At 40.6% G+C, this 13,213-nt stretch overlaps 1 long non-coding RNA gene across 1 annotated transcript in view; it reads left to right on the top strand.

Moving 5' to 3' along the window:
* Nucleotides 1-13,213, top strand: part of LOC134146125 (uncharacterized) — a 134,920-nt gene that overhangs the window by 28,638 nt on the left and 93,069 nt on the right. The window contains exon 2 of the long non-coding RNA XR_009959782.1: nucleotides 11,727-11,928. This is a non-coding gene — a long non-coding RNA (uncharacterized LOC134146125). The remainder of the gene's footprint in view (nucleotides 1-11,726; nucleotides 11,929-13,213) is intronic.

Genomic DNA, 13,213 nt, shown 5'->3' on the forward strand with positions numbered 1-13,213 from the left:
TTTTCAAGTTCTGGCTACCTGCTTTCCATACGCTACACCTAGTAGTATTATCTTACCTAGACCTTTGTTTCCTTGGAGGTTTTTCTTCGGAGTAAATCAAAGGCATGAACGTATTGATGGCAGTTAGCTAGTATAGATAATAGAAGTGATAAAAATGGGATAACAAAGGGTCAAGTACAGATGAAGCAGCAAAATGTGTGCCCAGCTTTTCCACAGCCTGGTATAAGTCTTGGGGGATCAATTCCCCCTTTGTATGTCTTCACTACTACTTTTACCTGAAGTGATTAGCTGAGGCTAATCAACTGACTTCTCCAGCAGATGCAACGTCGTCGCGTATCGGTGGCTCTGCAGATGTGCTCTAAACGATGTGTAGTCTTTGTTAGCTGAAGAAAATCTACTGAGGAAAGTTACATACTAAACATCTGTATAATCAAGACTGAGGCAAAGAAACCATTTAATTCTCCACAGGCTACTCATTTTCTATCGTTGCTCTTTGTCATTGATACTCTCTCAGTCTGTAACTTGAGAGATTTCACAGAAATAATAAATCAACCAAGTAATTCTTTCTGTTATTTTAGATACATCAAATATTTGTATTACGATAATGTTACTAAATCCTGGAGCAAAACTGAGCAGGATTAAACTCATCAGTTTCTTGGCTGCCATTGCATATGAAGATTCAATTGTCTTCAGATTCAGAAAGAGATTTGGACTTGATGACTTGATTTTTTTTTTTTTTTTTTTTTTTTTTTTTTTTTGTCCTACCTGGAACAAGCATCTAAAGTGCCGTTAATAGTGTCAGGAAGGTGTAACATTGTTGCTGGATTTTGTAGGACTAAAGAAGACTTACTGCTGAGTGCAGAAACATGGCATCCTCAACCAGCAATTCATGTAAATTCTTAATTCTTCTTTGAAGCCTAGAATTTGCTTTAGAAATTGTATAAAAAGTTCCTATAGCAAAGCAAGCTTGAATTGGGTTCTCATTACATCTGCATGATCAAGATAGTCCATTAGACTTTAATCTTTGTCTGTGACTAATAGTGAACCAACAAATACTAAATTTTTTATTTTATATTCAGTTTGATGTATAGCTTCATATCAGTAGAAAGACTGATATGACATTCTTTTTTATCAACGATACTGGTACAGCATGGCAATGCAGGAATAGCTTGAAGCTGTTAAAACCCTTTATTTTCCAAGTTTTCTAGATCTCTGTCTGATATTACCTCATGAATTTTATGCTACCTGTGAAGCATGACAGATGAATACTAAGCTGTCATTTAGACAACTGCAGCACCTGGTGAGCTGAATGCTTAAATTTTTATATATATATATATAATTCCATTAACAGTTTCATCCAAAGGAGGAGTAAGTGTAAGAATTATAAAACCTTCAAGACCTCATTATGAGTGTCACTTAACTGCCGTCTTTCAGCCTAGCTACAGTCCCTATGCTGGACACTTACATAAAAAGGATGTTTTAAAATCTATGCACGAGGCCATGTAGCTGAAGAAATGGCTTAGATTTATTACAGAATGTAAAATCTGAATTGACACTTGAAAATGCAAAACTTAAGGCTTCATAGATGAACAATGATGTTTTATAATTTAAAAACATATCCCTCACTTTTCAATAGCAGTGTTCAGTTTGATCCCTGTTGTATCGTCCTGTATGTCATGAAATAATAACCTTTTTAAATTCTTCTGTTAACTGGACAGATGGCTCAATTATCTTTGTCTTTTGAATACGTGATGTATATAGCTCTGAGTTTTTCTTACAGGCCAGTTCCAGTAATGGCAGTAAATACTTTACATAGTATCATTGTAAAGGATGCCCATCTTGACTTGACAAACTTGTTTTGAATTTAGTTATATATGACAAGAGGCCGATGATTGCTCTTGCTTCAGAATTGGTGGCTCTGGCTAGAATGGGACTTCCAGAATTTGACACTTACTTGTCCTTCCCTGTTACCTTAAAAAAAGTGAGTTTCTATTTTAGCCTTGCTTCTGAATACACAAATATACATATTGAAAAACTGTTTTGCTGGTTATGTAAAGCATGCACTCATTATTAATCTTTCTTTTGCAGAGAAGGAGGAGCCGTACATTCTAAAAGTTGTTCTAACTCTTGCCAGATGCCAGTGTGTCATGCAGTAACATATTAGTAAAGCAGTTCACCATTGCGGGGATACTGTCAGATCCATACCATGACCCCATAAGCAGGCAGGAATGAGGACTGGGACTTAGCCTTAGAAAGTTATTCTAAAAAACAGCTATTTATTCTGCTTTACCAACAAGAACTTTGTCAAAGTAGCACTGAGATCGGCTCAGGACCAAGAAACAGTTGGTTTTTTTGAGGACTGGCTACTGCTATGGTCTGTTCCCTCTGACTTAGGTTATACACACACAAGATTGATTCAAAGAGCAGTCCAGGGCTCTTGTCTGTCTGCTCATTGCACTGCTTTCAGCAGTTTCATTGACTGTGTGCCTAGAGGGAAGTTTCTGGTATCTTGGTACTCAATGGTGCAATTTTTAATTTGCTGTTCACTGAGAGTCAAACGGATAAATGGCAAAAGGCTTGTAAGTATAGAGGCACTAGTTCAATATAAAAGAGCTGGTGGCAGCACTAAGTATGCCATTAATATGAATATGATCATCCCTTATGCTCTCTGTGGCATGATTTAAAAGGTGGGACTCAATGACTCCGCAAAGAAATATGATCTAAAAATATTGCTAGGGCTGTGACCTCCTTCTCTTGAGCCGTGCTGGGTGGGACCGTGCAGCTTAGCTCAGCAAAGTCCTGAGGAGCAAGTTGCAAACCTCCCTTGGGGGACAAACACTTTCAGCACTCACTTTCTGCTGTCAGTCATGATGTTCATGGCAGTCACCTTGTCATTCACCAGCTATCAGATGCCCAGTTCTTACGCGCAGTTACCAGGTACAGGGCTTGAACGTTTTAATGGGCTGTGCCATTGTTAGAGGGCAAGCCACTTGCTTGTCTTTTCTCTGGTATCCTGCCCTATATCTGTTTTTGCGTGCTATGTCATCTTTTTTGCCTAGAGTGGGACTCAGTGGTTCGCCTGTCAGTGTCCCAATGGGCAGTTTTCCTTTTTTTTTTTTTTTTTTTTTTTTTTTTGGTAGTGGCTTTCACTCACTTTTAAGGTGTCTAGCTGGAGTATAAATGCAGCTATTGAGTTTGTGCCCTCTGTGACTCTTTGCAGATAGTATTACCCCTCAGGCCTGAATGGACCAACTAATGAGTGAAAGTGTTTGAAAACAGTTCGAAACTGTTTTCAGCCCTCTCACTATAGGCCCTGATTTGATGTGTGTGGAAACACTCCTCCTATGGGGCTTCACTCACACCTATCTTAGCTCAGGTAGCAAGTAGCAGTACAAACGCAAATATCCTCCAGAGCCCAAGGTTATCTAACTGTGACTCGCACAGGGAACAGCTGAAGGTGATTGCAACTAGCAGACTTTTCTTTGTCAATATATTTTCTTCATCAGTGTTTTAGGTGCTAGTTTTTTCTGCGTATGTGTTCCATCATGTATTTCATGTGTATTTGTCCACCTCTCCTTATGAGACCATTACGAAAAAAATCCCGCTAGAGGAAGGGCAGGCGGGTTAAGTGGCTGCTGCCTGCTGCCCTGGTGACTTCGTAACACACTTCCTGGTGCGCAGTCCCATGCCATGGCAGGGGTCAAGTCCGGTCATGTGCAGCATGTTTGTGTGCAGACTCTGCATGCAAGTTCTGCCTCACTCAGTTGCTTGTTATCACGTACCTCTGACTGGATACCTGCTATTCTGCTCTTTAGAAGTCTGAGGCCAGCAGGAGTTAGTGATGAAGAGCCTACTTTGGAAGTTTGGGGACTTCTTTTTCAGAATTACAATCTGACAGATTGTGCAGGCAGGGGCTAAAAATAATTGTAGTTCTTAGCAACAAGATTACTACTAATAATTACAATAAGATTACTTAAAATTGCTAACTATATCAAAGCCCCTACTTGGATGTGTTTATTGAAATCAAAGAGAAAAAGTTTATACTGTTTCATTTCAAAACAGCAAGGAATCAATAGCTCTGAGTGATTTTGTTCTGCATTTTAATAGGAAAAGTAAGGAAAGTTTAATAAGAAATTCTTTACTAAGTTTGATTTAATTTTATTATAAAGGAAAAACAGATAAAATATGTTGTTTGGGGTTAGAAGAGGAGAAAAAATTAATTGTTCTTTGTGCACATAAGCTTTTAGTGGTTAGAAGCAGTGAGTGCAGGCAATACATTTTATTCTTGTCACTTGGAAGCAAAAAGCAAACACTGAATTACTGAGATTTTTCATCAGCTCTGGTAGGGAAACTGAATATCATAGATGCAGCTGCTGCCTCACTCTGTTGTGATAAACTCAGTGTAGCATAAATGGAAAAAATCAGTATCCACATGAATGAGGTAGAAGTTGCTTCTTGGTTGTGCAGTCCATTTTAATGAATGCTGTACTTTCCATTTGCTCCCCTTTTGCACTTGCAACATTTGCATTTGCATTTGCAAACAATGGAATGCCCCTGGAGCACCTGCAAAGTAGTAAATACTCTCCTTCCACAAATAACAGAGTTCACCTGTAGTCTGGAACATTTCTGTCAATAAATTCACAAAGATTTGCATGAAGAATATCACAAGTTAGGCAAATGGTTGTGGGGAGGGGAGAATGAAGGAAAGAGGGTGGTTGGGGTTTAATAGAGGGAGATACTTGCTCTCAAAACTTAATGACCCAAAGCGCTGGAATATGAAAGTTTCTATCAGAACAAGTGCAGGCGTATATAACACAGCTTTCTACATGTTTATGCAGATTAATGTTCATAACCTTCATAGACAAATGAGCGATCTTTTCTTCAAATACAAAATAGTTAACCCTGTACTGTATCTAAGAGCTCAAGCTTCTACTTTTTTGGGGAAAGTTACACTATATTGATCTCCAAAACAAACTTCTTCAAGTGGGTATTTGGAAAGAAATCCATTTATTTATAAAATCGGTCTCTCCTATCAGATATAAATATGGGAATTACTTGAATGCATAAAATGGCTAAAAGATACAACTTGCCAATATTTTTTAGTAATAATATTAAATATTGATTATTTTACGGCATGATTGCCAAAATGAGTATTTTCATACTGGCACACACTTGTAGCAGCTACTAAATTACATTTATGCTGAAGCTTTTTTTACGTATAGGGTTTCATATTTCAGCATTTGTCAATAGCAAATCAGTTCAGTCCTTGGCAGATTGTAGACACTGTGACTCTCAGTAAAAGAATAGAGGAGAAAAGACTAGTAGATTTTTTAGAGCTAGAATAAAATTTCAGACCCACATGCAGTATTTTACACTACTAGCTAGAACATGCAAGGGATTTGAAAACTGATATTTTCAATTAGTAAATGTAATAATCTAAGGTGTTTAGTAGATGAAAAAATAATAAGACCAACTGGAATAATACTGAATATGGGCAGAGGCTCTGGAAGAGTTTACCCGAATGCACCTTCTTGCTGTGCTGGTGGAGGGCAGCAGTCGGAGACTGCAGATGCCCTGTGCACTGTCATCCTTTATGTAGTGCTGTTAAATGTCCACTAGGGCTAGATGGAGACAAGCCAATTACCTTCACTTAAGATTTAGTTGTGTTTTAAAGTAGGCTTGCAGAAGTGTTTGGCTAGGACTAAATTCCACTTACAAACCTCTCTTTCTTTCCTTGTCATTAGGATAAAACCATATGGCAGCAGTTTGGAGTATACCTGTGTGCTCTTACATACTTTATCACAGGAACACCTTGTACTCTTAGCTCCTTGTGCAATGTATCTTGGAGGTTTCTATGAGAATAAAACAAAAGCACTTTCACAAATGATGCAGAAATCGGGGGTCGTCTCAAGGGTTGTTAAGTGGTCAAACTAGGTTTAGATTCAGACCTGGATTAGGGGGATCCTTGGGCTTGCAGAAGCTGTTTCTGTCATGCCTGCCAGACAAAGCTGATTTTGCCAGATAACCTCACAATAGGTTTTTTTCTGTTATAATGTGAAATCTAAGAGAAGTGATAATTGTTACCAGAAAAGGCTATATTTCAGTTTCTAAATGATGTAGAGTCCAAACTTCATAGAATGATCTAGGATGGAGAATTTAAGTCTACATGCATTCTCAGCTTCTGCAAATCAAAGATACTAGTTCAGGCTTCTAGTTTGTACTCATGGTGTTCAGGAATATAACCAGTCAAGTGCCAGCTTATAATAGTGCTTAGTGTTTACCTGCAGTGACACGAGTGCTTGATAGCTCTTCCTCCCTCTGGTGATTAGCAGCGCTGAGCTGTGAGTCTGCTACAGGGTTTGAGTAACAAGATCTGGATAATTGAGCTCAATTCTTGTGTTCAGTCCTTGCTGCCATCAAGTTCCTCCAGAAACAATGTTCTTTCCATATGCATTATGTGTGCTTAGAAATATCTTCCGGTCATAAAGCTGACCTGGCTTACCAGTAGCACAGCTGTATCCAGCAGCTTTTGCCCAAGTTTATCATCTCATGCAGTGGATGAATGCCAGTGAAATGGTTAGAAAATTTCACTCCTTGTTGGCGTGGCCACTGCTGTTCCCTTGCTGGACCTGCGCACTCGTCCAGCTCCGGCTTTTTGGCTGTGACGTGCAAGGCGGATGGAAGAGGTTCAAGGGTTTCAGGCATCTGCTGTCCCCTGCCTGCTTTATGAATTTGTTACGCCGTCTGAAACTGATTTTTGCCCCTGTCATTGCCTCATATCACAGTGCACAAGAGGTTAAGGCACTGAATAATTCTTCCTTGTCCCAGTGCAGATGGCATGTAATTCTGTGGACCTGTTCCCTGCTTACGGTTAATCATGCCAATGTAACATGGAGGAAATCCTGAGAGAGAGAGAGATTGATAGCATAAAGAATTAAATCTAAGGTCTTTCAGGATTAGGAGTTTCACTGACCATAATTATGTCTCAGATTTCAGCAGATAACTGTCTTGGCAGAATGATTGTTCTCATGGCTTGCTACGAATCCAAAATATTTCAGGGCTGTGAAGCATTTGCATGGTCATAATTAGAAGGGTTGACAGCAATTCTTTCTTAGTAATATCCTCTCCCTTTTATTAATGATTCACAAGCAATTCTTTTCCTTGTCAAATGCTGATTTTTCTTGGAAGTATTTTCTTGATTGCAGTTATTATCTGAAGAAAATATTAGAGGAAATAATTCTGTGTATTCTATGTGTAGTTCTGTATTAGTCTTTAGATAAGTACTTGTAAAGCTTGTTGCACAAACAAAGATTTTAAAGTAGCCAAGCGGTTAGCAGATGAACATAAAAATACACTGCATTTCAAATCCTGTGCCTCCTCGTAGTCTTGGCAGACCTAGTAAACAGAGTAAATTGAAATTCTGAGCAATTACTTATGAACTGCCTTTGATGGTAAGCTGGATTTAAATAGTGCCTGAACGAGATTTATGCTTGGATGAAGGCTGGCTGAGCGAGGGAGCTGACGGAATGCTAGTAGCAGCTCGACTAAATGGCAGTGAGGGTTTGCAGTCTCCTGAGTGGAGAAAACCTGCCAGAGACCAGCAAGCTATGAGTGGCCTCATTCAGTGCTCAAGGGGTGGCTGCAGAATGTGTCCATTTTCCTCCATTTGGTATTGCTTGTAAGACCTTTGAGTGTGGGATGTAGAGGTTGCTGCAGTGTTCCAGGTCAGGGGGCTGAACTGCTGCAGTATGCTCCACAGGGGACTGTGCCTACAGCCAAAACCACAGGAGAAGTCAGCTAGGGCAGCCGTGATAACCTTTTTATTAGGCAGCAGGTCTTGCAAGAAATCTGCTTTATGCCTGCTTCGTGACTTGAATTTCTATTTCCTCCCGTTATTTCCCAGGCACAACATAAAGTGTTTGGTTTTGATTAATTTTTTAATTGCTATGGATTTTGGTCCTAGTTACTTTTTTCTTTTTTGAGAGGCCTTTTCTTCACTATATACGACAGTGGGTATGACATGATTGATTAGGCGTGCTCTTGACTTACATTGGTGTTCCTATTACAGAGGGCAGATGGTTAGTTTTTTTCAGTGAAAGAATGCTGATGTGTCTTCATGCTGATGGGACAACCAAGTCTGGTAGCAGGTAGGTTATATTTGTTAGCTTTGGAGTTGGTTTGCAAGGCTATTTTTTTGAGGCAATCGATACAAGATGCATCTGGGGAAGAAGTGGATCAGAAGGGAGGTTTTTGTCCTTGATTTTGTTTGGGGATTTTCTGAGGGCTGCTTTGAATTGTGTTTGAGGTTGGTGTAATAGAATGGTGTAATGGGCAATAAACAGTAGACAGTAGGGGTGAAAGTAGCTCTTGAAGTGTAATAGAAAAGAAGTCTTTATTTTCCTGAAGCTTTTTGAACAGTTTGTTTAACTAATTAAAGAGAAGACTCCCATGCCACCACTTGGCTTTTGCCTTTCTGTTTTCCTTCTGAGAGCCATTGCAAGTGCTTTCTTGCAAGTAACTTTCTGCCTCATACTTCTGCAGCAAGCACTGTAGTACACCAGTATTTGCTGCTTGCACTGGCCTGGGAGAAACCCAGAGGTGCAGCTGTCTGCAAAGGTGCAGCTGACTGCAAAGTTTTCTGTATTAAGTTGTGGGATTTGAAGTTCTGCTCAGTGAAATTGCTGGTTTGGGGCTGGATCAAACTGAATGCCCCTTTCCCTAATTTCACATGTGAGGTGCAAGGAAGACTACAAGCCTCCACTGCAGCTGCTCATGAGAGCGCTGCCCACACTTCCCACAGATATCTCCTCCAGAGGCACAGTTAGTCTGAGCAGGTGAGGTTGGAAGGTGGTATAGATGGTCAAGTGCTCTCCTTCTGGTTTGGAATAGTGGGGTCCCATATGCTTCTAGGTGTCTTCAGTCCTCCACAATGTGTGTGGGCCTTCAAAAGTCAATGTAAAATGGCTTTATCCTCTGTAATCCCCTTTGGCTATACAAAGATGTGTCACAAAGCCACAGGTGAAATCTTGCCTGGCATTGATATCAAATGGTTTTCTGGGATAGCAACAGTTTTTGCTTTATTGCTCTGTCTGCAAGAGCACAAATCACGTGCCTGCCAGCCGTACCAGCCCTCTGAGCCTGCCTCACTGGGCTGCGTGCTGTGCGGTCAATACCACAGCTACCCAGCGCAGCAGCTGGCGTTGCTAAGCCGAGTGAGCTCCGTAGGCTCCTGAGAACAGGAGAAGAAAGCACCTGGACTTTGCTTTTCCCTGCTGGGCTGTCCCCTCCAGCTTGCATGCTGCGCTGTATCTTTACCCTGCACTCTAAATGCTATCTGTACCTCAGGAAATGCGAAGTTTCCTAAGGATGTTTGCGGGGATGTTATTTATTACCTTCCTCCCCAGCTAGTTAAACAAATATATGATACTTTTACTTACAGTGCAGATGTTTTCAGGAGAAAACTGCCAATTCTTCCAAAATCTTTCGTGATGTAACTGCTTTCTCTAATGCACATACACACATTCCTTACACTAATAAAAAGGGCTTTTCAGACATACATCTCTGGAACAACAGTCACATCCAGTTGCTAATTAGGTAAGTGACAGATGGTTGTTCCCTTCTCATCTTCTATAAAACGCACATCTCATTGCTTTTTCCTTTGCATATACCCATTCTTGGAATTCATACAGAGCAGGAATTCTAACAAAGAAGCACAAACAGTTTCCTGTGCTGATCTGTGTGCTTCGTGCTCTCACTAGAGTGTCAGACTCATCCTGTGCAAGAAGACAGAATGACACTTTTAATTACAACCTGCAGGAAGGGCCACAAACTTAGCTCTCGTGCATTCTTGCCGACGTTGAAGGTTAGTGGTCTAGTGTGGCCCTGCAGAGATACCTCAGTGCTTGGAACCAAAACGTTCCTACCTCTACTACTGTCACGCAAGACAGAGTTTTGTTAGAGCTAGTGGGCCTGGACCCAGGGGAGATGGCAAGGCAGTGGCAGGGGCAAAGACTAGGTGAAATTGTCAGTCCATCCTCTTAAATGTCAACAGGGTGTGTAAGGGGAAGAAAACATACAGTACTTGCAGTCATCCCAGACATGAACAGTACTCCTTGGAGTCTAGATTCTTCCTGAGCTGCATCTCAGGCTCTTGGCCTTTCAATAGGAAAGAGGTTTACACAAGGGAGCAAAGGTTCATAAATACAGGGTTGATTGATACAAACTGTTGTGCATATTCTTTGCTTATCTGTTTTGCGTATTCTTTGCTTATTTGGCTGTTTGCATATTTAGTAGCACAATCTGCCTATGCAGTTGGAGTAATTTTTTTGCATAAATGGATGAAAAGTGGAATGGATGTTTTTTCTACATGCATCTGTGTGCCGAAAGCATTTAGAGGCTGACTCTTAGCAAGGCATCATTGCACCCAGATTTAACTTCCTATTGAGATGAATAGGGTAACTGACATATCTAAGATACTAAAGCAGTAGCTCAGCCAGGAGCAACATCTCTTGTGTTCAGAAAGTTTATTCTAGCAGGTATCAAGATTGAAAATTAACTGCTCTGTTTTTTAAAGACAAAGTATTATTGTTCAGAATTGGCCTTGGTGAAGAAAGGAAAAAGTGTATCAAATGAGTATAGTCTAATGACTCTCCTTTGGCTCTCTTCCATATCCAAAGTTAAGTTAGGAAGCAAAACAATATGATGAAATTGCTTCTTATTTCTATTTGCTGCGGCAAAATTTTAAGCAGTATATTTTTTATTGTTCATTATTAGCATTAAATAATTCTGGTGTTTTCCAGCTTCCCTGCCACATCATTATAGGCAAATGACTCAACAAAAGTCAGTATATATAAGTGCCGTCATAGGCGCTCTGTTGTCGTGACCATAGATTTTTGTACAGTGGAAGGCTTAAGCTATTTATTTACACCCACACTCAGAAAGTCAGGTGTAATGATAGCCAACAGCTCCATTAGCATTCTTTAGCTAGAGCAATCTTTATCTTTGCGATAGCAGCACGGCCGTGCCCTCCGGGAGATGCAGCCACAGCCCTTGGCTCCTTCCCTCTGCGCTGGCCTCTCCGAGGGATGCTGCTGCCGTATGTGCGTAGCGGTGCTGTGTGCACTGTTTCGCCATTGGCAGGCAGAAGCTGGATTCTGGCGTGCCTGCAGAGCAGGGGAAGGACCCTAGTTGGTGGTGGTTTGGCATCTCCTCTTTGTAGACGCAGCTGATTTTGGAGGGATTAAGCCAAGAGGGAGAATCATACCTGCTGCTGGGTTTGTTTATTCTTTGCTGTAGTTGTTTCCACCTGCCATCATAAACTTCTTTCTCTGTGAAAGCATGTGGCTTGTTAGCAGATATTAGCAGTTGGCTTTGAGAATTTAGCTCTTTTTCTACTTTTTTAATACTTTGGGGGATCTCATAGCAAATTAACAGGCGGTGAAGGGAGGAAAGGCAGGGCAAGTTTTCACTGGGCTAAAACGTACTGTGTTGTATATCTTTTCGCTCCATTAATGGTGAATTCCTTCGATGTCAGGTGGGTCAGACTGCCTGGCTACCTGGGGAAGTGCCTACCACCTCATGGGCATTTTCCCTGTGGGCATCAGTAATCCCTGTAGTTACAGTCATGCTCACTGTGGTCGTTTGACTGAAACCTTGCTGTATGGGAGTTGGGCTTTTCTTTCACTTATACTCATTGGGTGTTTTTTTTCTTTTCCATTCTATTGTAGCCATCAAATTGGAAGTGTTTTTCTCTGTGGTTTTCCACATGGAGAGCAACTGTCGCACTTATTTTGAGGCTGACTTGGATGCAGATGAAGCAGCATGAGGGAGTACTGATCAGAGCCAATTACAACTTGACTGACCAGCTTTGGCAATCAGACCGGTCTGGCAACTTCAAATACCTAGCAGAACTCGCTCTGTCCTCGCAAGGTATGATTTTTGCTTAAGTGCACATACTTGAATTGTAAGCCCACTCTTTTATGGATCTGCATCTCCTGTGATAAATTGGATGTAATTAACAGCAGGGGATTGCCTAGATTAATTCTTTTACTACAACCAAATTATACTGTGTCAGATTTTCTGCTTTAGGGAATGTTTAAGTCTTCTATGTAGTAGGCCAAAGAAAGTTGGCACATCCTGTGCTTAGATATAAATATGTGCAGATTATGCAGATTCATGCAGATTCATGCAGATTCAATACCTGTTGTATTGTGTTTAAACTTATGGCTCATTTATCCTATGATAAGTTACTCCAGTGTGACTGTATTTTCTCACCTTGATTCCAAATGTGTGGTCCTACAGAACAGCAATATTTCACACTTACCTAATACCAAGTTTTACTTTGACTGTAACCCAATACATAAGGGGCTTTTCAGTGTGGCTAATTCTGGAATGAAATACAAGAACCAGCTAGAAATACAGTTAGGTTACATTGTCCTGTGAAATGGGATGCAGAGTGCTGTCCAGTGAGGGAGCAGTGGAGAGAATGTCTGGCAATCAAAACATAATTAACCAGAACAAAATTTGGTCCTGATATGATAACACTACATGCCAAGTACTGCAGAAGGAGTAACACCCATGCTCGGTTTCTCATCCAAAGGTTATCAATTCTGTGTGCTGCTGAAGAGTGTTCTGCTACTGGAAACACTTAATTTAGACAGAGCTCTTACAAACACAAAAGCTGGAGAATGTGCCTGGTATAGTTAGTATGCTCCACTTGATGATTAAAATAAGTTCAAATGTGTTCACCCTTATGTCTCACAGGGGCAAAAATGAAATCGTGAAACCGCCAGTATCTGAGCAGTGTGCTTCTGATGCAAACTGTTCTTCCAAGGTCTTCCAAAAGTGCAAACTTTACCACATGCTGCTGACTTGCCATATCTAACAGGATTGTAGCACACAATAAATTGGCTGTAACTTAAGGTGGCATTTAGTTCTTATATTTTATTACATTTGTATTATAATTCATCACATCAAGAAACTCATTGGGAACCCCAAGCTGGTGTTTTTGAAGATCTACGATGAGATTCTGTTTTATTTGTGTACTGAAGTGCATTTACAATAACAAGTTCAGCATTGAGAGCCCCTTCTATTACCAAGTGTTGGCACAATGGCTTAGGCTAAAGCTCGAGCATCTGAAATGCCAAGACCTAATGAAAGCTTGTAGTGTAATGATGATTGGCAGAATAAATCACTCCAATTCTGCAGAAAGAAT

This window comes from Rhea pennata, chromosome 13 (assembly GCF_028389875.1).
Source record: "Rhea pennata isolate bPtePen1 chromosome 13, bPtePen1.pri, whole genome shotgun sequence".
NCBI lineage: Eukaryota > Metazoa > Chordata > Aves > Rheiformes > Rheidae > Rhea > Rhea pennata.